Source organism: Salvelinus alpinus, chromosome 34, assembly GCF_045679555.1.
Source record: "Salvelinus alpinus chromosome 34, SLU_Salpinus.1, whole genome shotgun sequence".
Taxonomy (NCBI): domain Eukaryota; kingdom Metazoa; phylum Chordata; class Actinopteri; order Salmoniformes; family Salmonidae; genus Salvelinus; species Salvelinus alpinus.
The window spans coordinates 24,287,305-24,311,325 of record NC_092119.1 but is presented as its reverse complement, the minus strand read 5'-3'; the positions used below and the strand labels follow the sequence as shown (position 1 = coordinate 24,311,325).

The window sequence follows — 24,021 nt, the reverse complement described above, 5'->3', positions numbered from 1 at the left end:
CGATGTTACCCAGACACTGCTGTGCTGTGTGTGCGTGTGTCAGAGTGAAACTTTAACTCTTAAATAGATCTCTTGCTAAGCCTCACAGCAGATGATTCATAAACAGAACTACACCTGCTGATGACGACCAAATTAAAAAGTGGTGAACTTGTTTCCCTCGTCACAAAAGCAGCCCTCTGCTCTCCCGTCCCAGGAGACTGCCAAAGAGAGAGAGACAGAGACAGAACTAACCCATTTAGTCATAAAGTGCTTTCAACTTCCACAAAAGCGCTCTATATACCTCTGTCTTTCATATACACAGTATTTCAATATCTAATTAAGGGGGGGGATTTATATAATCTTTTATTTATTCATTAAAAGGCAATGTAATGTATATTAATGTCACTGTAAACTAGCCTTGGTTGACCATTGTGAAAATATAATAATTTTTCATCCCATTGCCTATACAGTACAGTGTTAATTAGTTACCCCAGGTTTCTCCTTCCTCGTCATTGGACCGGAAGGAAGAAAGGGTGAATGTTGAGTCAGACAGGGTGCATGTTGTAGACAGCCTCTCGTCCTGGTACTGTAGCTAGCTTTAGCTGATCTGCAGAATGCAATGGTGCTATTCCAGAGCCGTCACATCCACTCCACATTCTTCAAACTCACGCCATTCTCACTGGCTCTGCTCTACGCAACAAGGGCCTGTGTTCAGTTGGCACGAAACAGGAGAAAACTGGTCTGTTTTTAAACAGAAGATTATCATATCTGAATCCGTCAGTGAGCTAAGGGTAGGTAGGGCCAGAATCGAATTTTACAGCAATATCTGCCCATTTAATGAACACAACTGAATCTACCCATGTACTGTATATTTTGTATCACTAGGCCTATTTGTTGTGGTTTCCATTGACAAGATGGTTTCCAGTGGATAAAGAATACGTATCTGCAGACTCCTTGAGGCTTCTGCTCTGACGTATGGCCTGAGGCTAATCATCCTCATGGATGTTTATACTGATATAATCTCTCATGGACAGACTTCATAAATGGTACCGTAGATGCGGGATGCGTGAGATAATGAGCAGCATTAGCTCCGGTTCTTGGGTTTTTCCATCACTGGTTATATGCACAAATCATGATTTTGCACGTATCTTTCGAATTGCGGATGGGGAGGGGAAATTTGGCCCATAGACTTACCCGTAACTTGCAAAGAGAAAGTGTGGAGTTCTACGTTCCGGTTCCGATCCTCGTTCTCTCTCTTCTCTTAACACTTATGGACCAAGAACTTAATCAAGCATCTGACCACTTACGCAAGCCTTTGGTTCTGTGTTAACTGAGATTTGTACTTATATAGCCTAGATCTCAAAGCTATAGTTAGTTATTCTGACAGCAAGATCAGAGCTAGTGAAAACGGCCGCTGCATGAGCACTGAATAAATATTTAATGAAGTTGGAACTATTTTAGACCAAGGGCTCTATTTTGGTCTTTAACGCAGACTGACAATAATAAATAGCACATTTGAGGTGGTTCATAAAGTCATGAAAAAAATAGCACAAGTTATATTATATAACTCTACATATTTTGAACATGTCATTCCAAAATCATGGGCAATACAATTTGGAGTTAGTCCCCCTTTGCTGCTATAACAGCCTCCACTCCTCTGGAAAGGCTTACCCCTAGATGTTGGAACTTTGTTGCGGGGACTTGCCTCCATTCAGCACCAACAGCATTAGTGAGGTCGGGCAAAGATGTTGGGTGATTAGGCCTGGCTTGCAGTCGGCGTTCCAATTCAAAGATTTCCCTTCACTGGAACTAAGGGGCCTAGCCCCAACCATGAAAAACAGCACCAGACCATTATTACTCATCCACCAAACTTTACAGTTGGCACTATGCATTGGGGCAGGTAGTGTTCTCCTGGCATCCGCCAAACCCAGATTCGTCCGTCGGACTACCAAATGGTGAAAAATGATTCATCACTCCAGAGAATGCGTTTCCACTACTTCAGAGTCCAATGGCGGCGAGCTTCATACCACTCCAGCCGACGCTTGGCATTGCGCATGGTGATCTTAGGCTTGTGTGCAGCTGCTTGGCCATGGAAACCCATTTCATGAAGCTCCCAACGAACAGTTCTTGTGCTGACGTTGCTTCCAGAGGCATTTTGGAACTCAGTAGTGAGTGTTGCAACTGAGGACAATATTTGTGCTACGTGCATCAGCACCCGGCGGTCCCATTCTGTGAGCTTGCTACCACTTCCCGGCTGAGCCGTTGTTGACCGTGGCAGCATCACTTACAGTTGACCGTGGCAGCTCTAGCAAGGCAGAAATTTGACGCACTGACTTGTTGGAAAGGTGGCATCCTATTACGGTGCCACAATGAAAGTCACAGATCTTCAGTAAGGCCATTCTACTGCCAATGTTTGGCTACGGAGTTCTCGATTTATACACGTCAGCATTTGAAGGGGTGTCCACATACCTTTGTATATACAGTTCCAGTCAAAAGTTTCGGACATACCTAGTCATTCAAGGGTTTTTATTTTATTTTACTATTTTCTACAAGACATCAGAACTATGAAATAACACATATGGAATAATGTAGTAACCAAAAAAGTGTAAGAATATATTTTAGATTTTTCAAAGTAGCCACCCTTTGCCTTAATGACAACTTTGCACACTCTTGGCATTCTCTCAACCAGCTTCTCCTGGAATGCTTTTCCAATAGCCTTGAAGGAGTTCCCACATATGCTGAGCACTTGTTGGCTGCTTTTCCTTCACTCTGTGGTCCAACTCATCCCAAACCATCTCAATTGGGTTGAGATCGGGTGATTGTAGAGGCCAGGTCATCTGATAAAGCATACTCCTTCTTGGTCAAATAGCGTTACACAGCCTGGAGGTGTGTTGGGTCATTGTCCTGTTGAAAAACAAATGATAGTCCCACTAACCGCAAACCAGATGAGATGGCGTATCGCTGCAGAATGCTGTGGTAGCCATGCTGGTTAAGTGTGACTTGAATTCTAAATAAATCACAGACAGTGTCACCAGCAGTTAAGGCTGTAGAGGTCATTGGGTCTAGTTAGGGCTGTAGGGGTCATTGGGTCTAGTTAGGGCTATAGGGGTCATTGGGTCTAGTTAAGGCTATAGGGGTCATTGGGTCTAGTTAAGGCTGTAGGGGTCATTGGGTCTAGTTAGGGCTGTAGGGGTCATTGGGTCTAGTTAGGGCTGCAGGGGTCATTGGGTCTAGTTAGGGCTGTAGAGGTCATTGGGTCTAGTTAGGGCTGTAGAGGTCATTGGGTCTAGTTAGGGCTGCAGGGGTCATTGGGTCTAGTTAGGGCTGCAGGGGTCATTGGGTCTAGTTACGGCAATTGGGGTCATTGGGTCTAGTTAAGGCTGTAGGGGTCATTGGGTCTAGTTAAGGCTGTAGAGGTCATTGGGTCTAGTTAAGGCTGTAGAGGTCATTGGGTCTAGTTAAGGCTGTAGAGGTCATTGGGTCTAGTTAAGGCTGTAGAGAACATTGGGTCTAGTTAAGGCTGTAGAGGTCATTGGGTCTTGTCTAGAAAAAACACCACTACTCAAGTTGGAAAGACTCAAACAAACTATTTTTATTTCCATTTTCATCAGGGCTTTTCCAGGGCAGAAGGTGCTCACAGACTAGTTGAGGCTAAAACTTGGAATGGAGTTTACTTGATGGTATATTAATTTAGCTACGTCACACCTCAGGTAAGTCACATAAAAGCCAGTCCACTTTATACACTACAGACCCAAACACAGAATAACACATATAAACAGCTCAAGACGATAGGAGAAGCCTGGGACTGGGAGGCTGCCTTGGCTGCTAATGATTGTCCCGACACATGCCAGTGAGTGGTTTGTGTGTGTGTGTGTGTAGAGTTGTTTTACGACTGTGCTGATAGCCATGCTGCCATATTTACTCCCCAGCAGTCACCCAATAAATAACAGACAGATCCCTCTGCCAGCTACGAGTCACCAGGCCAGGAATGAGCTTCATCAAAGCAAGGCAGGAGTGTGTGTGTGTGTGTGTGTTAGTGAATGCGTGTTTCTGTAGAGGAGACGCTGTGTGTGTGTTAGTGAATGTGTGTGTTTCTGTGGATGAGAGGCTGTGTGTTTGCGAGGCAGCTGTGTGTGTGTGTGTGTGTGTGTGTGTGTGTGTGTGCGTGTGTTTCTGTGGATGAGAGGCTGTGTGTTTGCGAGGCAGTTGTGTGTGTGTGTGTGTGTGTGTGTGTGTGTGTGTGTGTGTGTGTGTGTGTGTGTGTGTGTGTGTGTGTGTGTGTGTGTGTGTGTGTGTGTGTGTGTGTGTGTGTGTGTGTGGCAGCTGTGTGTGCGCTCCATCGGCACCATTTAATTTAGTGGAGGGCCTTTCAGGGCAGTAATTCACTAAGAGGGCCTGACTGAGATCTGCAGGAGTGAGAAGGAATGGAACGCCAAATAACTCCACATTACTAGTGTCTGGGGGAAGGTCCTAGCCAGTCCCCTGCGTCAGGAAGAGTAGTTACAAATCCTCAGCTCTTCAAGAAGCCAGGGCCAATAATACACCTGTCATAGGTAGCCAACAACCCGCTCTGGGCTATGAGTGATTGAAAAGTACAGTTTAACTAACGAGCCAATGGATAGGAGACTTCAGCTGTGGCTCAAACTTTTAATGCTGTCCGTCTATTGCCTTGGTTTACTCAGGTGGCTAGATATGAGTAGTCACATTGTTTTTAATTTTTTTTTACCAGACAAGATGTTTGATCTTGACCACATCTTAAATTATGAAAATCAATATCATCAACAGTAAATGTTCTTACCATAGTGGGTCCAGGCTGCATCCCAGCATGGATGGCCTCAATCTGAGTTGGTGTAAACTGGATGGTATTTCTGTTCAAACACACAAAGTTATCACTCATGGTTAGAGGATTTTAAGGAACATGTTGAAAACTTGAGAAGCAAAACAAGAGCTGTTTTCAACAATATTTCGATACTTTGACTCCAAGTATATATTTGTATTTGTTTTTATATATACAGTGGGGAGAACAAGTATTTGATACACTGCCAATTTTGCAGGGTTTCCTACTTACAAAGCATGTAGAGGTCTGTCATTTTTATCATAGGTACACTTCAACTGTGAGAGACGGAATCTAAAACAAAAATCCAGAAAATCACATTGTATAATTTTTAAGTAATTAATTTGCATTAATGTCTGTGAGTATAACATAACTTATTTGGCAGGCGAAACCCCGAGGACAAACCATCCAGGAATTTTTTGTTGTTGTTGAGTTCACTGTGTTTTCAATTGGTTTTCTATGGGAAACTAGATTTCTGAGGCACCTGGTTGCAGTTCCTATGGTTTCCACTAGATGTCAACAGTCTTTAGAAAATGTTTTTCTTTTGAGTAATGAAGAAGTAGGGTTGTTCAGACTGAGTGTCAAGCCAAGTGGACTCTTTTGTTTGGTGCGCGACCTGGAACTCGCTCCACTTTGATTTTATCCACTATTGAAAACAGTATATTCCGGCTTAAATTTTATCGATTATTTACATTTTAGGATACCTAAAATTGGATTAGGAAAGTTGTTTGAAATGTTTGGACCAAGTTTACAGGTAACTTATTAGATAATTTATAGTCATGTTGGGCGAGTTTTAACCGGTGTATTTCTGAATCAAACGCGCCAAATAAATTGATCTTTTGGGGATATAACGAAGGAATTTATCGAACAAAAGGACCAGAAGATCTTCAAAGGTAAGGCATGAATTATATCGTTATTTCTGACTTTCGTGTCGCACCTCTCTGGTTGAAAAGGATTTGTATGATGAGGCGCTGTCCTCAGATAATCGTATGGTTTTCTTTCGCCGTAAAGCCTTTTTGAAATCTGACACGGCGGCTGGATTAACAAGAAGTTAAGCTTTATTTTGGTGTATTGCACTTGTGATTTTATGAAAGTTAAATATTTCTAATAATTTAATTTAATAATTTAACATTTCTAGTAACTGTATGGCTTCCTTTTGTGGCTGAACGCTGTTTTCAGATTATTGAATATTGTGCTTTTGCCGTAAAGCTTTTTGAAATCTGACACAGCGGTTGCATTAAGAACAAGTGTATCTTTAATTCTATGTAAAACATGTATCTTTCATCAAAATTTATGATGAGTATTTATTTTATTTGACGTGGCTCTCTGCAATTTCTGAACATGGCGCCAATGTAAACTGAGGTTTTTGGATATAAATATGAACTTTATCGAACAAAACATAGGGGGTGGAGAAAATGATCAGATATAAAAATGGTTAACCTTAGGGATCCCTTGTGGCTCGAATCCCGTTACCGGGATCGATTTGACAACATCCGGTGAAATTGCAGAGCGCGAAATTCAAATTACAGAAATAGCAATATGAAACATTCATGAAAATACAAGTGTCATACATCAGTTAAAAGCTTAACTTCTTGTTAATCCAGCCGCTGTGTCAGATTTCAAGAAGGCTTTACGGCGAAAGCACACCATGCAATTATCTGAGGACAGCGCCCAGCACACAAAAGCATTAAAAACATTTTCCAACCAGGCAGATGCGCCACGAAAGTCAGAAATAGCGATAAAATAAATCACTTACCTTTGAAGATCTTCTTCTGTTGGCACTCCAAAAGGTCCCAGCTACATCACAAATGGTCGTTTTGTTCGATAAAGTTCTTCTTTATATCCCCAAAAACTCAGTTTAGCTCAGTTCCACCGGTTTCCCTCCTTCAAAATGCATACAAAATGAATCCAAAACGTTACCAATAAACTTCTCCAAACAAGTCAAACAACGTTTATAATCAAACCTCAGGTACCCTAATACGTAAATAAACGATCAAATGTAACACGGAGAATAGTTATTGTCATTACCGGAGATAAACAACAAAGTATGCGCATTCACCGGAACACGTAACAAACACTACAGCCAAAATGGGAGCCACTTAGAAAAACTACAGATTCTAGCAAATTTTTCCAAAAACAAGCCTGAAACTCTTTCTAAAGACTGTTGACATCTTGTGGAAGCCCTAGGAACTGCAATCTGGGAGGTATTGCTTTCATATTAAAAATGACAGACATAGGAATCAATGGTGGGCTGAAAAAAAAAAATTCTGGCTGGTTTGTCCTCGGGTTTTTGCCTGCCATATCAGTTCTGTTATACTCACAGAGATTATTTTAACCGTTTTAGAAACTTTAGAGTGTTTTCTATCCAATACTACCATGCATATGCATATCCTAGCTTCTGGGCCTGAGTAACAGCCAGTAAACGTTGGGCACCTCAGTCATCCAAACTTCCAAATACTGCCCCCTAGCCTTAAGAAGTTTTAATATGTACCAAAATCTGATCAAATGTGAAAAGAGGGACTTGCCTACATGTCAATCACATTTTAATGAGTGTTCAACTATGTGATATCCTCTGTGTCAAATAATTGAGCAACATCTTCCTTTTCATTTAATTTCATGAAATGTAAAACAAAACATATATCTTCAAGCATTGATGTAATTTTGAAATGACAGTAATGAGCTTGTGTTAGGACTGCACAATATGGGAAAAACATTTAATTGTGTGTTTTTTACTGCGATTGCGATTTGATTTGCAATATTTTCAAACCACTTGGGTGATCTGTGGAACCATAGAAATATAATGATTATTCTAATGATATAGTTGGAATACAGTGTTGTTTGGCATAACAACAGATTAAAAAGCCAGGGAGGAGTTTGTTGTGACAGGGTAGGAACCAAAATGTTGGTCTGTGTTTCCCGCGGCACAACAGCTAGAATTGAATAAGTGTTATATTAGGACAACAACTTTAGAATATGCTTAGTTATTCCTCTCTGATTCAGAACATGTCATAGTACAAACATGATGATATATACAGTGCATTCGGAAACTATTCAGACCCCTTGACTTTTTCCACTTTGTTACGTTACAGCCTTATTTTAAAATTGATTAAATCGTTTTTCCCCCCCTCATCAACCTATACAGTTTGCTAGCCAGATTTGCCCTCTCAGTTAGCTAGTTAGCATTAGTGGCTAATGCAAAAAAAAATTGGACATGTGCAGCATGCTAAGACTAACACGCATTTTGCAGATAAAATAATAGTATAATAAAGAAAACATGGATTTATATTAGGACGCAAAAATATGGATCTCTTGCGATATGAATATTTCACATACAGCAAATGTACAAAACATTAGGAAAACCTGCTTTTTCCATGACAGACTGACAAGGTGAAAGCTATGATCCCTTACTGATGTCACTTGCTAAATCCACTTCAATCAGTATAAATGAAGGGGAGGAGACAGGTTAAAGAAGAATTTTTAAGCCTTGAGACAATTGAGACATGGATTGTGTGTGTGTGCCATTCAGAGGGTGAATGGGCAAAACAAAAGATTGAAGTGCCTTTGAATGGGGTATGGTAGTAGGTGCCAGGTGCACTGGTTTGAGTGTGTCAAGAATGGTGCTGGGGTTTTTCCATTCTCAACAGTTTCCCGTGTGTATCATGAATGGTCCACCAACCAAGGGACATCCAGCCAACATGACAACTGTGGGAAGCATTGGAGTCAACCTTGTGGAACATGTAGAGTCCACGCCCTGATGAATTGAGGCTGTTCTGAAGGCAAAAAAGGGGGTGCAACTCAATATTAGTGTTCGTAATGTTTTGTACACTCAATGTATATGTTTTGTACACTGAATGCAATTCCAATGTACTACATTCAATAAATTGTGCAGCCCTAGCTTGTTTGCACATGAAATTGACAGCAAGGGTCTGAAATTACACTCAACATGTAAAACACACATTCTTTCAAGCTCTTTAAAGGGGTTAAAATCAAATCAAATCAAATGTATTTATATAGCCCTTCTTACATCAGCTGATATCTCAAAGTGCTGTACAGAAACCCAGCCTAAAACCCCAAACAGCAAGCAATGCAGGTGTAGAAGCACAGTGGCTAGGAAAAACTCCCTAGAAAGGCCAAAACCTAGGAAGAAACCTAGAGAGGAACCAGGCTATGAGGGGTGGCCAGTCCTCTTCTGGCTGTGCCGGGTGGAGATTATAACAGAACATGGCCAAGATGTTCAAATGTTCATAAATGACCAGCATGGTCAAATAATAATAATCACAGTAGTTGTCGAGGGTGCAGCAAGTCAGCACCTCAGGAGTAAATGTCAGTTGGCTTTTCATAGCCGATCATTAAGAGTATCTCTACAGCTCCTGCGGTCTCTAGAGAGTTGAAAAGAGCAGGTCTGGGACAGGTAGCACACTGAGAAACAAAAAATAAAACCAAGATAGTTAGCGGCTACATTTCCATTTCCAAGATAACTTGCGCCCTTAGCCATCTCTGCCAGCAGCAGCCTCCTCCGGTAGCGCAACCAGATCTAACAGAATGTGCATCGTACTACAGGCATGCCTCCAGAGATGGATGCCTAGAGAGACGAAGGGAAGGTCACGCTCAGCCACAAGGGCCTCTGTCTGGGGTCAGTGGGGGGGATCAGGGGCCTTGAGCTGGTGGTAATCCTGGATCATCCCAAGGCTCTCAGCTCCCAGACCCAGCGGGACCAGTCAGTGATTGATCACCAAGGGGTGGGTGGAGTAGGAAAAACCAAGGCCTGGGGGCTGTGCTCAAATAAAGGGAGGAATGATGTAAGGGAAAGAGGGAGGAAGCAAAGGATGGGTGGAAGGTGAGAGGTAGTATGAAAAGGAAGAAGGGATGGAGGTAGGGATATAGAGAGAGGGAGTGTAAATACCAAACTGGGTCATGTTTAATGAGCAGTAATACAGACCCCCCCACTAGCCTTGAAGTTGTTCTCCTTGGGTTTGCGTCTCATGATGATGTTGAAGGACTCATAGTGGTCCTCAGTGCCGTTCGGGATGCTGTCGGTCATGTCCTACTGGTACTGGTTAGGGTCCAGCCACACTCTGAACGTCCTGGTCAAGGCCTGGGGAATAGGAGAGAGACAACAAATGGATATTGTAGTACACTATGGTAAAGATTTCACAAACGCAAAAATTGTACCTGTTCATTTCCAGCAGGAATAGGATAGTAGAAAAAAAGTTACTTCAACATAAATATGACATTATTGTTCATTTTAAAGGTTTAATATTTAAAGCTATTGATTTTAGTCCTCATTCAATTATTGTTTTAAGCATTTTTGAAGAACTACTTACACCGACTGTACAAAACATTAGGAACACCTAACACCTTTCCATGACAGACTGACCAGGTGAAAGCTATGATCCTTTATTGATGTCACCTGTTAAATCCACTTCAAATCAGCGTAGATGAAGGGGAGGAGACCGTTTAAAGAAGGATTTTCAAGCCTTGAGACATGGATTGTATGTGTGTGCCATTCAGAGGGTGAATGTGCAAAACAAAATATTGTTATCAAAGTGCCTTTGAACAGGGTATGGTAGTAGGTGCCAGCAAAACAGCTGGGTTTTTCACACTTAACAGTTTCCCGTTGATATCAAGAATGGTTCACCTCCCAAAAGGACATCCAGCCAACTTGTCACATCTGCGGGAAGCATGGGCCAACACCCCTGTGGAATGCTTACAACACCTTGTAGTCTATGCCCCGACGAATTGAGGCTTTTCTGAGGGCAAAAGGGGGTGCAACTCAATATTAGGAAGGGGTTCCTAATGTTTTACACACTCAGTGTATATAATCTCTCGGTATCTACAGTCAGCAAGTGTTATATGGTTTGGGGGGAATGCAAAGCAGAATCTGTTATCCTACGTTTCCACAAGAGACCAACATAGAAAGTTGGGGGTGATGAAACAACGGAAGTGCATTCATGAAGGACGCAAAGTGGGCGATGCGACCGTTGGGCGATGCGACCGTTGGGCGATGCGAGCATGGGTGAGGGACTTGAACAGGGAATGACCAAAGTTGGAATAAGCTGAACTTTATTCAATACTCTGCGACATCATGTTGTGATTGACCAAATCGAAGTTCACTATAGTTTTCAGCCCCTACTGGATTGGCTGTTGATACACTTCCGGCGCCGACAGAGATGGCCGCCTCGCTTCGCGTTCTCGTATTATTTCTAACATTGTTACCACAGGAAATCTTAAGTTTTATTACATACAGCCGAGGAACTATTGGATATAAGAGCAACGTCAACTCACCAATATTTCGACCAGGAATACGACTTTCCCGAAGCGGATCCTCTGTTTGGTCCACCACCCAGGACAATGGATCGGATCCCAGCCGGCGCCCCAAAACAACGGCGCCGCAGAAGGGGCAGACGGAGCGGTCTTTGGGTCATGCTCCGTAGACGGGTACATCGCGCAGCGCTCCCGAGCATACTACTCGCCAATGTCCAGTCTCTTGACAACAAGGTAGACGAAATCCGAGCAAGGGTTGCCTTCCAGAGAGACATCAGAGATTGTAACGTTCTTTGTTTCACGGGAATATAGCTCACTCGGTATACGTTATCAGAGTTGGTACAGCCACCTGGTTCTTCACACATCGCGCCAACAGAAACAAACATCTCTCTGGTAAGAAGGGCGGGGGTGTATGCCTTATGATTAACGAGACGTGGTGTGATCATAACAACATACAGGAACTCAAGTCCTTTTGTTCATCTGACCTAGAATTCCTTACAATCAAAAGCCGACCGCATTATCTACCAAGAGAATTCTCTTCGATTATAATCACAGTCGTGTATATCCCCCCACAAGCAGACACATCGACGGCCCTGAAAGAACTCCATTGGACTCTATGTAAACTGGAAACCACATATCCTGAGTCTGCATTTATTGTAGATGGGGATTTTAACAAGGCTAATCTGAAAACAAGGCTCCCTAAATTTTATCAGCATATCGAATGCACGACCCGGGCTGGCAAAACCTTGGATCATTGTTACTCTAACTTTCGCGAAGCATACAAAGCCCTCCCACGCCCTCCTTATGGAAAATCTGACCACGATTCCATTCTGTTGCTCCCAGCCTATAGACAGAAACTAAAAATGGAAACGCCCATGCTCAGGTCTGTTCAACGCTGGTCCGACCAATCGGATTCCACACTTCAAGATTGCTACAATCACGTGGACTGGGATATGTTCCGCATAGCGTCGGACATAAACATTGATGAATATGCTGATTTGGTGTGCAAGTTTATAGGCAAGTGCATCAGTGATGTTGTAACCACAGCGACTACTAAAACCTTCCCCAACCAGAAACCGTGGATTGATGGCAGCATTCACGCAAAACTGAAAGCGCGAACCACTGCTTTTAAATCAGGGCAAGGTGACCGGGATCATGACCGAATACAAACAGTGTAGCTATTCCCTCAGCAAGGCAATCAAACAAGCTAAGCGTCAGTATAGAGACAAAGTAGAGTCGCAAATCAACGGCTCAGACACGAGAGTTATGTTGCAGGGTCTAAAGTCAATCACGGACTACAAAAAGAAAACCAGCCCATTTGCGGACCACAATGTCTTCCTCCCAGACAAACTAAACAACTTCTTTGCTCGCTTTGAGGACAATACAGTGCCACCGACACGGTCCGCAACCAAAACATGCGGGCTCTCCTTCACTGCAGCCAACGTGAGTAAAACATTTAAACGTGTTAACCCTCGCAAGGCTGCCGGCCCAGACGGTATCCCTAGCCGTGTCCTCAGAGCATGTGCACACCAGCTGGTTGGTGTGTTTACGGACATATTCAATCAATCCTTATCCCAGTCTGCTGTTCCCACATGCTTCAAGAGGGCCACCATTGTTCCTGTTCCCAAGAAAGCTAAGGTAACTGAGCTAAATGACTATCGCCCTGTAACACTCACTTCCGTCATCACGAAGTGCTTTTAGAGACTAGTCAAGGACCATATCACCTCCACCCTACCTGACACGCTAGACCCACTCCAATTTGCATACCGCCCAAATAGGTCCACAGACGACGCAATCGCAATCACACTGCCCTAACCCATCTGGACAAGAGGAATACCTATGTAAGAATGCTGTTCATCAACTACAGCTCAGCATTTAACACCATAGTACCCTCCAAACTCGTCATTAAGCTCGAGACCCTTGGTCTCGACCCCGCCCTGTGCAACTGGGTCCTGGACTTCCTGACGGGCCGCCCCTAAATGGTGAGAGTAGGAAACAACATCTCCCCCCCGCTGATCCTCAACACTGGGGCCCCACAAGGGTGTGTTCTAAGCCCTCTCCTGTACTCCCTGTTCACCCATGACCATGCACACCTCCAACTCAATCATGAAGTTTGCAGATGACACTACAGTGGTAGGCTTGATTACCAACAACAACGAGACGGCCTACAGGGAGGAGGTGAGGGCCCTCGCAGTGTGGTGTCAGGAAAATAACCTCACACTCAATGCCAACAAAACAAAGGAGATGATCGTGGACTTCAGGAAACAGCAGAGGGAGCAGCCCCCTATCCACATCGACGGGACAGTAGTGGAGAAGGTGGAAAGTTTTAAGTTCCTCGGCTTACACATCACGGACAAACTGAAATGGTCCACCCACACAGACAGCGTGGTGAAGAAGGCGCAGCAGCGCCTCTTCAACCTCAGGAGGCTGAAGAAATTCGGATTGTCACCAAAAACACTCAAACTTTTACAGATGCACAATCGAGAGCATCCTGTCGAGCTGTATCACCACCTGGTACGGCAACTGCTCCGCCCATAACCGTAAGGCTCTCCAAAGGGTAGTGAGGTCTGCACAACACATCACCAGGGGCAAACTACCTGCCCTCCAGGACACCTACACCACCCGATGTCACAGGAAGGCCAAAAAGATCATCAAGTACAACAACCACCTGAGCCACTGCCTGTTCACCCAGCTATCATCCAAAGTCAAGGTCAGTACAGGTGCATCAAAGCTGGGACCAAGAGACTGAAGAACAGCTTCTATCTCAAGGCCATCAGACTGTTAAACAGCCATCACTAACATTGAGTTGCTGCTGCCAACATACTAACTCAAATCTCTAGCCACTTTAATAATAAAAAATTGGATGTAATAAATGTATCACTTGCCACTTTAAACAATGCCACTTTATATAATGTTTACATACCCTACATTACTCATCTCATATGTATATACTGTACTCTATACCATCTACCGCATCTTGCCTATGCCGTTTGGCCATCACTCATCCATATATTTTTTTATGTACATATTCTTATTCATTCCTTTACACTTGTGTGTATAAGGTAGTTGTGGTGAAATTGTTAGATTACTTGTTAGATATTACTGCATGGTCGGAACTAGAAGCACAAGTATGTCGCTACCCTCACATTAACATCTGCTAACCATGTGGACAGTGGGGAGAACAAGTATTTGATACACTGCCGATTTTGCAGGTTTTCCTACTTACAAAGCATGTAGAGGTCTGTCATTTTTTATCATAGGTACACTTCAACTGTGAGAGACGGAATCTAAAACAAAAATCCAGAAAATCACATTGTATGATTTTTAAGTAATTAATTTGCATTTTATTGCATGACATAAGTATTTGATCACCTACCAACCAGTAAGAATTCCGGCTCTCACAGACCTGTTAGTTTTTCTTTAAGAAGCCCTCCTGTTCTCCACTCATTACCTGTATTAACTGCACCTGTTTGAACTCGTTACCTGTATAAAAGACACCTGTCCACACACTCAATCAAACAGACTCCAACCTCTCCACAATGGCCAAGACCAGAGAGCTGTGTAAGGACATCAGGGATAAATTGTAGACCTGTACAAGGCTGGGATGGGCTACAGGACAATAGCCAAGCAGCTTGGTGAGAAGGCAACAACTGTTGGCACAATTATTAGAAAATGGAAGAAGTTCAAGATGACGGTCAATCACCCTCGGTCTGGGGCTCCATGCAAGATCTCACCTCGTGGGGCATCAATGATCATGAGGAATGTGAGGGATCAGCCCAGAACTACACGGCAGGACCTGGTCAATGACCTGAAGAGAGCTGGGACCACAGTCTCAAAGAAAACCATTAGTAACACACTACGCCATCATGGATTAAAATCCTGCAGCGCACGCAAGGTCCCCCTGCTCAAGCCAGCGCATGTCCAGGCCCGTCTGAAGTTTGCCAATGACCATCTGGATGATCCAGAGGAGGAATGGGAGAAGGTCATGTGGTCTGATGAGACAAAAATAGAGCTTTTTGCTCTAAACTCCACTCGCCGTGTTTGGAGGAATAGAAGGATGAGTACAACCCCAAGAACACCATCCCAACCGTGAAGCATGGAGGTGGAAACATCATTCTTTGGGGATGCTTTTCTGCAAAGGGACAGGACGACTGCACCGTATTGAGGGGAGGATGGATGGGGCCATGTATCGCGAGATCTTGACCAACAACCTCCTTCCCTCAGTAAGAGCATTGAAGATGGGTCGTGGCTGGGTCTTCCAGCAAGACAACGACCCGAAACACACAGCCAGGGCAACTAAGGAGTGGCTCTGTAAGAAGCATCTCAAGGTCTTGGAGTGGCCTAGCCAGTCTCCAGACCTGAACCCAATAGAAAATCTTTGGAGGGAGCTGAAAGTCCGTATTGCCCAGCGACAGCCCCGAAACCTGAAGGATCTGGAGAAGGTCTGTATGGAGGAGTGGGCCAAAATCCCTGCTGCAGTGTGTGCAAACCTGGTCAAGAACTACAGGAAACGTATGATCTCTGTAATTGCAAACAAAGGTTTCTGTACCAAATATTAAGTTCTGCTTTTCTGATGTATCAAATACTTATGTCATGCAATAAAATGCAAATTAATTACCTAAAAATCATACAATGTGATTTTCTGTATTTTTGTTTTAGATTCCGTCTCTCACAGTTGAAGTGTACCTATGATAAAAATTACAGACCTCTACATGCTTTGTAAGTAGGAAAACCTGCAAAATCGGCAGTGTATCAAATACTTGTTCTCCCCACTGTATGTGACAAATAAAATGTTATATATAGCACTACCTAGCCTGCTTGCTAGCACCAACACGAGGGTTCATTGCTTATGTAACAACCAAGGACACGAACATACAGAGAGTGATAGAGAGTGCAAAAGAGGGAGCAAGAGAGACAAAATAAATTAGAGAAACATTACCTACATTGGCCAGATCCCCCCCCCAAAAAGCCAGCCCATTTTAGAAGACATCGTATGCCTCTAATTTCATAAATACCAGGGCATCTTCCCTGGTCCCCAAGACAGCTAAGCTCTCAAATCCTGGTCCAGACAACGCATCTCCCATTTCATCACCAAGACGCATTACATTCTCATGCCTCTCACACACACAGGCCAGAGGCTTTAGACTGATTCCCATTGGAAGCCTCTGATGCGCCTGTGTGTGAGTCTCGCGTTTCACAAACATTTAAAATGGGGTTCTTGCATGATGCCATTGTGCAGTGCCCTGGTGGTGAATCTCAAGCCAGGTGGTTCCTGTCCCATGCGTTTCCTTTAAATCCGCTTTACTAAAACGAGTGTGGTGCGATTGACGGATGAGTGTGTTGAAGAAGGGCACTAAACCCACTGGGATAAAGGGCTGAGGACAGGTGTCTGTGAAGAGCTAAGCAGGCAGGTAGCCAGGCAGGTAGCCAGGCAGGCAAGTAGGCAGGTAGTGAGGCAGGTGGGTAGGTAGCCAGGCAGATAGTCAGGCATGCAGTTAGCCAGGCAGGTAACCAGTAGAGAAAAGTAGCCAAAAGCAGATTGAGGTGTTTGTATCTTTAAGCTCATTCCAGCTTTACTTTACCTAGTTTCACAGCTTATAGTAAGTTTGGCCAGGCCAAAAAGCCCCCTTATATAATAGATTTTAAATCTCAATGGGGTTGCTGAGTAAATGGAGGATGAATAAATAAATCGAAATGATGGTGCCACTTCACACAAAGGGCCCGGCGATACAGGTGACATGATCGTCTCTGGCTCGACCCTGTGGGCATCAAAGTTTAAACAGCGCTAGACAACAGCGCTAGGCTCATTACTACATATACCCTGGTCCAGTTAGCACCGCTCTCTACATTTTTAATAAAGTGGGAATATGGAGAGGAGAAGCGAGGGGACATAGTGCTTTGGTAGAGGTACACACTGCCACATGTTCACACAGGGGGAAGGAACACTTAGGATACCATGTCTGGAGGTTAACCTGATATTATATCCACTCCAATAAACGTCTCTGAGCTCTGCTGATGGAAGAGGAATATTCTGGGTACAAGTTGTTGTAGGCGCAGATCTAGGACCAGCTACCCCTCCTACAGATCTAGGACCAGCTACCCCTCATACAGATCTAGGACCAGCTAGCCCTCCTACAGATCTAGGACCAGCTAACCCACCTACAGATCTAGAACCAGCTAACCCACCTAGAGATCCAGGACCAGCTAACCCACCTACATATCCAGGACCAGCTAACCCACCTACAGATCAAGGACCAGCTAACCCACCTACAGATCAAGGACCAGCTAACCCACCTACATATCCAGGACCAGCTAACCCACCTACAGATCAAGGACCAGCTAACCCACCTACAGATCAAGGACCAGCTAACCTACCTAGATACAGAACCAGCTAATCCACCTACATATCCAGGACCAGCTAACTCACCTACAGATCAAGGACCAGCTAACCCACCTACAGATCAAGGACCAGCTAACCCACCTACAGATCCAGGACCAGCTAACCCACCTACAGATCAAGGACCAGCTGACCCCCTACAGATCTAGAACCAGCTAACCCACCTACATATCCAGGACCAGCTAACCCACCTACATATCCAGGACCAGCTAACCCACCTACAGATCAAGGACCAGCTAACCCACCTACAGATCAAGGACCAGCTAACCCACCAACATATCTAGGACCAGCTAACCCACCTACAGATCAAGGACCAGCTAACCCACCTACAGATCTAGGACCAGCTGACCCCCTACAGATCTAGGACCAGCTAACCCACCTACAGATCTAAGACTTGCTAAACCACCTACCGATCTAGGACCAGCTAATCCATACAGATCTACAGTAGGACCAGCTAACCCATACAGATCTAGGACCAGCTAACCCACCTACAGATCTAGGACCAGCTAACCCACCTACAGATCTACAGTAGGACCAGCTAACCCATACAGATCTAGGACCAGCTAACCCACCTACAGATCTAGGACCAGCTAACCCACCTACAGAGCTAGGACCAGCTAACCCACCTACAATGGCAGGGGAAATGCAAAACTGACCTTGGGATCCACATTGAGAGGTATGTCTGAAAGTCTCATTTGAAAGCCAAACCACAGGGGAAATTATCTTTTTATTTTACTAGGTAGGCCAGTTGAGACCAAGTTCTCATTTACAACTGCGGAATGGCCAAGATAAAGCAAAGCAGTGCAACAAAAACACACAGAGTTACACATGGGATAAACAAACGTACAGTCAATAACACAATAGAAACGTCTAAATACAGCGTGTGCAAATGTAGTAAGATTAGGGGGGTAAGGCAATAAATAGGCCATAGTGGCGAAATAATTACAATTTAGCATTAACACTACAGTGATAGATGTGCAAGTAGAAATACTGGGGTGCAAAGGAGAAAAAGAAAACAATATGGGAATGAGGTATTTGGGTGGGCTATTTACAGATAGGCTGTGGAGAGTTTACAGTCTAACCAGACACCTAGGTATTTGTAGTTGTCCACATATTCTAAGTCAGAACCGTCCAGAGTAGTGGTGCTAGACGGGCGGGCGGGTGCGGGCAGCGATTGGTTGAAAAGCATGCATTTAGTTTTACTTGCATTTAAGAGCAGTTGGAGGCAACGGAAGGAGCGTTATATGGCATTGAAGCTCGTCTGGAGGTTTGTTAACACAGTGTCCAAAGAAGGGCCAGAATTATACAGAATGGTGTCGTCTGCGTAGAGGTGGATCAGAGAATCCCCAGCAGCAAGAGCGACATCATTGATATATACAGAGAAAAGAGTCGGCCCGAGAATTGAACCCTGTGGCACCCACATAGAGACTTCCAGAGGTCCAGACAACAGGCCCTCCGATTTGACACACTGAACTCTATCTGAGAAGTAGTTGGTGAACCAAGTGAGGCAGTCATTTGAGAAACAAGGCTGTTGAGTCTGCCGATAAGAATGCGGTGATTGACAGAGTCGAAAGCCTTTGCCAGGTCGATGAATACGGCTGCACAGTACTTTTATCTTTTATCGATGGCGGTTATGATATCGTTTAGGACATTGAGCGTGGCTGAGGTGAACCCATGACCAGCTCGGAAACCAGATTACATAGCGGAGAAGGTACAGTGGGATTTGCCATAAACCATGGCAAGCCCAGTCACAGCTTCAAAAGGATGGATTTGAGACTATGGCTGTCAAGGTATTCTGGAGTCTAGAGATGCCCGTCATTTAAAATGCCCGTCATGCCTTTCTACCACAGTAAAATCAAATAAATAAAACACTGAGAGGCATTCAGGTGTGATGGGTTTCCCTAAGGTTCATGGAACGTTAATGCGAACAGGTCAGGTCTCTGAGTGTCACCATGACAACCCCACTAACCTCAAGGGCTGGAGGTTAAGGGGTCGGAGGAGGATGAGGAGAATGGTGTGTGACATGAGTTTGTGAGTGTGTATAGGTGGGGTGTGGGTGTCTGTGTGTGACGGTGGGAAATGTATGTATATGCATGCACTTCTTTGTGTGTGTGTGTACGCCTGTGTGTGTACAGATGTCCACGTGTGTACCAGCCTACCTTCCTCGATGACGCGGTCCTTGTCGTCCAGCATGCCTTGCACCTCGCAGCCACTCACGTAGGCCAGGCCTGTCTGCTCCACAAAGGGCTGGCGCCAGTCGAGGCGCGTGCCGAAAGACAGATTGGGCAACACCGTGACCAGAAAGCAAACGTCGTGCTTCCGCAGCCCTGGGAGAAGGAGAGCGAAAACTCCCTGTCAGCGCTCGGCTGATCTTTAAAACATGAAGCTCTAATTATACAATGGGGAGGAGGAGAGGGGTGATGAGGGAGGCAGGCAGGGAGAATCACATCACACACCTCTCAACTGAAAGACAAAAAGGAGAATGCGAACCCGTAAAAGAGGTGTGGAGGTGGGAGAGAAAGGGAGGGGGATTCTGGTAGTACTAGACTATCCTGACATTGAGCCATCCTCCTGCACTATGTGTTGAAGAACAGACTCCTTTAGTAAATCTACAGATTTAAAAAATAATCAATCCACTAATTGACGAGCAAAGCATTTTCCACATCTCTTACTAGCTTATTTTTTGAAGCATTACTCTTTGCTAGAACTTACACTGAGTAAAAACATTAGGAACACCTGCTCTTTCCATGACAGACTGACCAGGTGAATCCAGGTGAAAGCTATGATCTGTTATTGATGTCACCTGTTAAATCCACTTCAATCAGTGTAGATGAAGATGAGGAGACAGGTTAAAGAAGGATTTTTAAGTCTTGAGACATGGATTGTATGTGTATGCCATTTAAATGGTGAATGGGAAGACAAAAGATTGAAGTGCCTTTGAATGGGGTATGGTAGTAGGTGTCAGGCGCACCGGTTTGAGTGTGTCAAGAAGTGCAACACTACTGGGTTTTTCACGCTCAACAGTTTCCCGTGTGTATCAAGAATGTTCCACCACCCAAAGGACATCCACTTGACAACTGGAGGAAGCATTGGTCAACATGCCTATCTGTGGAATGTTTATGACACCTTGTAGTCCATGTCCCGACAAATTAGGCTGTTCTGAGGGCAAAAGGGGGTGCAACTCATTATTAGGAAGATGTTCCTAATGTTTTGTACACTCCGTGTATATAATCTCTTGGTAGCTACAGTCAGCCAGTGTTATATGGTTTGATATGTTCATGGTAAAACAGTAAATCAATGCCAGGGAGGATGACACCACACTGTTAACATTATCTACAGCAGCCCTGCTGCACCCGTTGGGAGAAGATGAGGAAATAAAACACTGAAGCTAAGTGATCAGGGCTGGTAGGAAACAACACGTCTACAGGCAGATACAAGGCTAGAGGGGGGGTCACAGGTCAAGGTACAGCAGGTATGGACAGATGGTCTGGATAGACAGACTTCATGGAGACATAAAGGCTTTATTACTGGGAGGGAGTGGGATCCACGAAGAGAGAGGGAGGGAGACAGAGTGCATGAGAAAAGAAAAACAAAAGAAAGAAAACTAGACGGTATATAGAGGGAATGCTGAAAGGTAGAGAAGAGAGAGGGAGAGCAGGGGATAGAGAGATGGCCCAGCCATGTGCCTTCCCACTCGTGTTTGATGTGGTCTCGTACGTTGAGGTTGACAGGGATGGCTTAGCCACCTCCACGATGGAGAAGGCTGTGATGTCTGAGACATCCTGGCTGGCCCCCAAACACCACACTCTGACTGCCTAACGAAAGACAAGACAGCAGGTCAACCCACAAACACCACACTATCATACTACGAGCGCCTGGAAATGTCATAGAAATTGAGTTATGAGTGGACAAAAATGATACATTCTCAGTAAACAGAAATGTGGGAACATTTTCTTACTATCAGTTATAGGTGTGTGTTCTCTGCTCACCATGGTTTCATGCGAGTCACAACGTCCCCCACGTCATGTCTGATCTCGTAGGTGGACTCCAGACGGAACAGATTGAAGTTTCTCAGCAGGCAGTCGTGGAGGTTCAGGAATTGCAGGTTCCGTTTAGGAAGAGCCAGACAAACTGGAACACAAGGATTAAACAGAGAGATATGACAAAAAAATCCTCTGAAATTGATGTCATTGGTATAGATCTATTACCTACCTATTTCAGTGTAACATAAACAGGACCCCGAGTTTTCCCTGACCAGGAACAACTCGGTAGCTATGTGACAGGGACAATCCCTTTGATATAACAGCGGCAGAGTAGACTAGAAAGCTAATTTACACCTGTAATCTCTTGTCAGGCTAAAACAGTTAAGATAGCCTTATAGACGTCGATAGGCTCTTGGATTTCAATGGGATTACAGGGCTTGTAGGCATTTTAGCCTGTGAAGGTGCCCCTGCTAGCCTAAAGAGGATTGCCCATCAAGAGGGTGCCAGCTCACTGCCTCTGTGGTGTGGGATAACACAGCAGGGAGTGTGTGTGTGTGTGCGAGATGAGTTTGCGCGGAGACACAGTAGACAGACACCTTCACCAGAATAGTCCTCATTCAGGACTATGTTCTCATCCAGATCATCTCCTCCGTTGGCTAAAGAGGCATCTGGTTAAGTTGCTCGATCTGGGAGATTCATCTCTCATGACGAGACACCTGTTAGTGTGCGAGAGGGAAGAAAGAGAGACAGAAAGAGAGCTGGAGAGAGAGAAAGAAAGACATTGGGTGAATGGACCATCCCCCCACTCTTACCCTCCCCTCACTCACTAAACAGTGGTATTAAAAACAAAGATTGTAAATTAATCATGTCAGACGCATCACACTACTTCACCGTCAGTCATGACAACCCCCTTATTAGAGACCATCTCTCTCATACAGTTTGGCTTGTATCTCTTCAGTGAGCCTGCAGGCTGTTTTTTTTTAGGTCAGGGGCCTAAATGTTGTAGCATCAATGATGGTTGTGTGCCAAATATGATGCAGAAGTCTATATAATCCCTGTGTCTTATATGTGATCAGTCAGTCACTAGCCGCCATGCTAAACTAATCCTGTTATACTGCGTGTTCCCTGCCAGTTACTATCTAACCCAGGATTTTGTCACTGTCGTCCATCTTGTTACACCGCCGTGTTCCCTGCCAGTTACCATCTAACCCAGGGTTTTGTCACTGTCGTCCATCTTGTTACACCGCCGTGTTCCCTGCCAGTTACCATCTAACCCAGGGTTTTGTCACTGTCGTCCATCTTGGTACACCGCCGTGTTCCCTGCCAGTTACTATCTAATCCAGGGTTTTGTCACTGTCGTCCATCTTGTTACACCGCCGTGTTCCCTGCCAGTTACTCTCTAATCCAGGGTTTTGTCACTGTCGTCCAACTTGTTACACCGCCGTGTTCCCTGCCAGTTACTATCTAACCCAGGGTTTTGTCACTGTCGTCCATCTTGTTACACCGCCGTGTTCCCTGCCAGTTACCATCTAACCCAGGGTTTTGTCATTGTCGTCCATCTTGTTACACCGCCGTGTTCCCTGCCAGTTACTATCTAATCCAGGGTTTTGTCACTGTCGTCCATCTTGTTACACCGCCGTGTTCCCTGCCAGTTACTATCTAATCCAGGGTTTTGTCACTGTCGTCCATCTTGTTACACCGCCGTGTTCCCTGCCAGTTACTATCTAATCCAGGGTTTTGTCACTGTCGTCCATCTTGTTACACCGTCGTGTTCCCTGCCAGTTACCATCTAATCCAGGGTTTTGTCACTGTCGTCCATCTTGTTACACCGCCGTGTTCCCTGCCAGTTACCATCTAATCCAGGGAATTTGTCACTGTCGTCCATCTTGTTACACCGCCGTGTTCCCTGCCAGTTACCATCTAACCCAGGGTTTTGTCACTGTCGTCCATCTTGTTACACCGCCGTGTTCCCTGCCAGTTACCATCTAATCCAGGGTTTTGTCACTGTCGTCCATCTTGTTACACCGCCGTGTTCCCTGCCAGTTACCATCTAATCCAGGGTTTTGTCACTGTCGTCCATCTTGTTACACCGCCGTGTTCCCTGCCAGTTACCATCTAATCCAGGGTTTTGTCATAGTCATCCATCCGGGACTGACAGAAAGGTACATAGATCTAAAGACTGTAGAACCTTAATTGAGACTAATACCCATCGAGCACATCTCGGACAGTTATTGCAAAACGAAGCAAAAATTCCATAATGATGGATAAGAAATCCACTGCAATATCGGTAATCTAAATAGGAAATTATTCATTCAAGAGTGGTTGGCTCATGGCTTTGAGGAATTATGTAAATAACCCCAAGAACAGTGATAGCAGAAGCTCAGTAGCACTCTGGCCAACTCATCCTCTCATTCCCCAGGTTTAATTACAGACTTTCTCTGCAGTGTGTCTGTGGGACCTGCTCTGCTCCCTCCTGCACATCTCTACACAGCACATCTCTACACAGCACATCTCTACACAGTACATCTCTACACAGTACATCTCTACACAGCACATCTCTACAC

General features: G+C 44.6%; 1 long non-coding RNA gene and 1 pseudogene across 1 annotated transcript; both read right to left on the bottom strand.

The window, feature by feature from the left end:
• The window catches only part of LOC139563772 (RNA helicase aquarius-like), a 94,797-nt pseudogene that overhangs the window by 53,410 nt on the left and 17,366 nt on the right, over nucleotides 1-24,021 (bottom strand).
• Nucleotides 5,974-24,016, bottom strand: LOC139563429 (uncharacterized). The gene is made up of 4 exons (XR_011672559.1): nucleotides 21,464-24,016; nucleotides 21,192-21,289; nucleotides 19,634-19,801; nucleotides 5,974-9,908 (listed from the first exon to the last, which is right to left on the bottom strand). It is a non-coding gene; the product is annotated as an uncharacterized lncRNA (long non-coding RNA).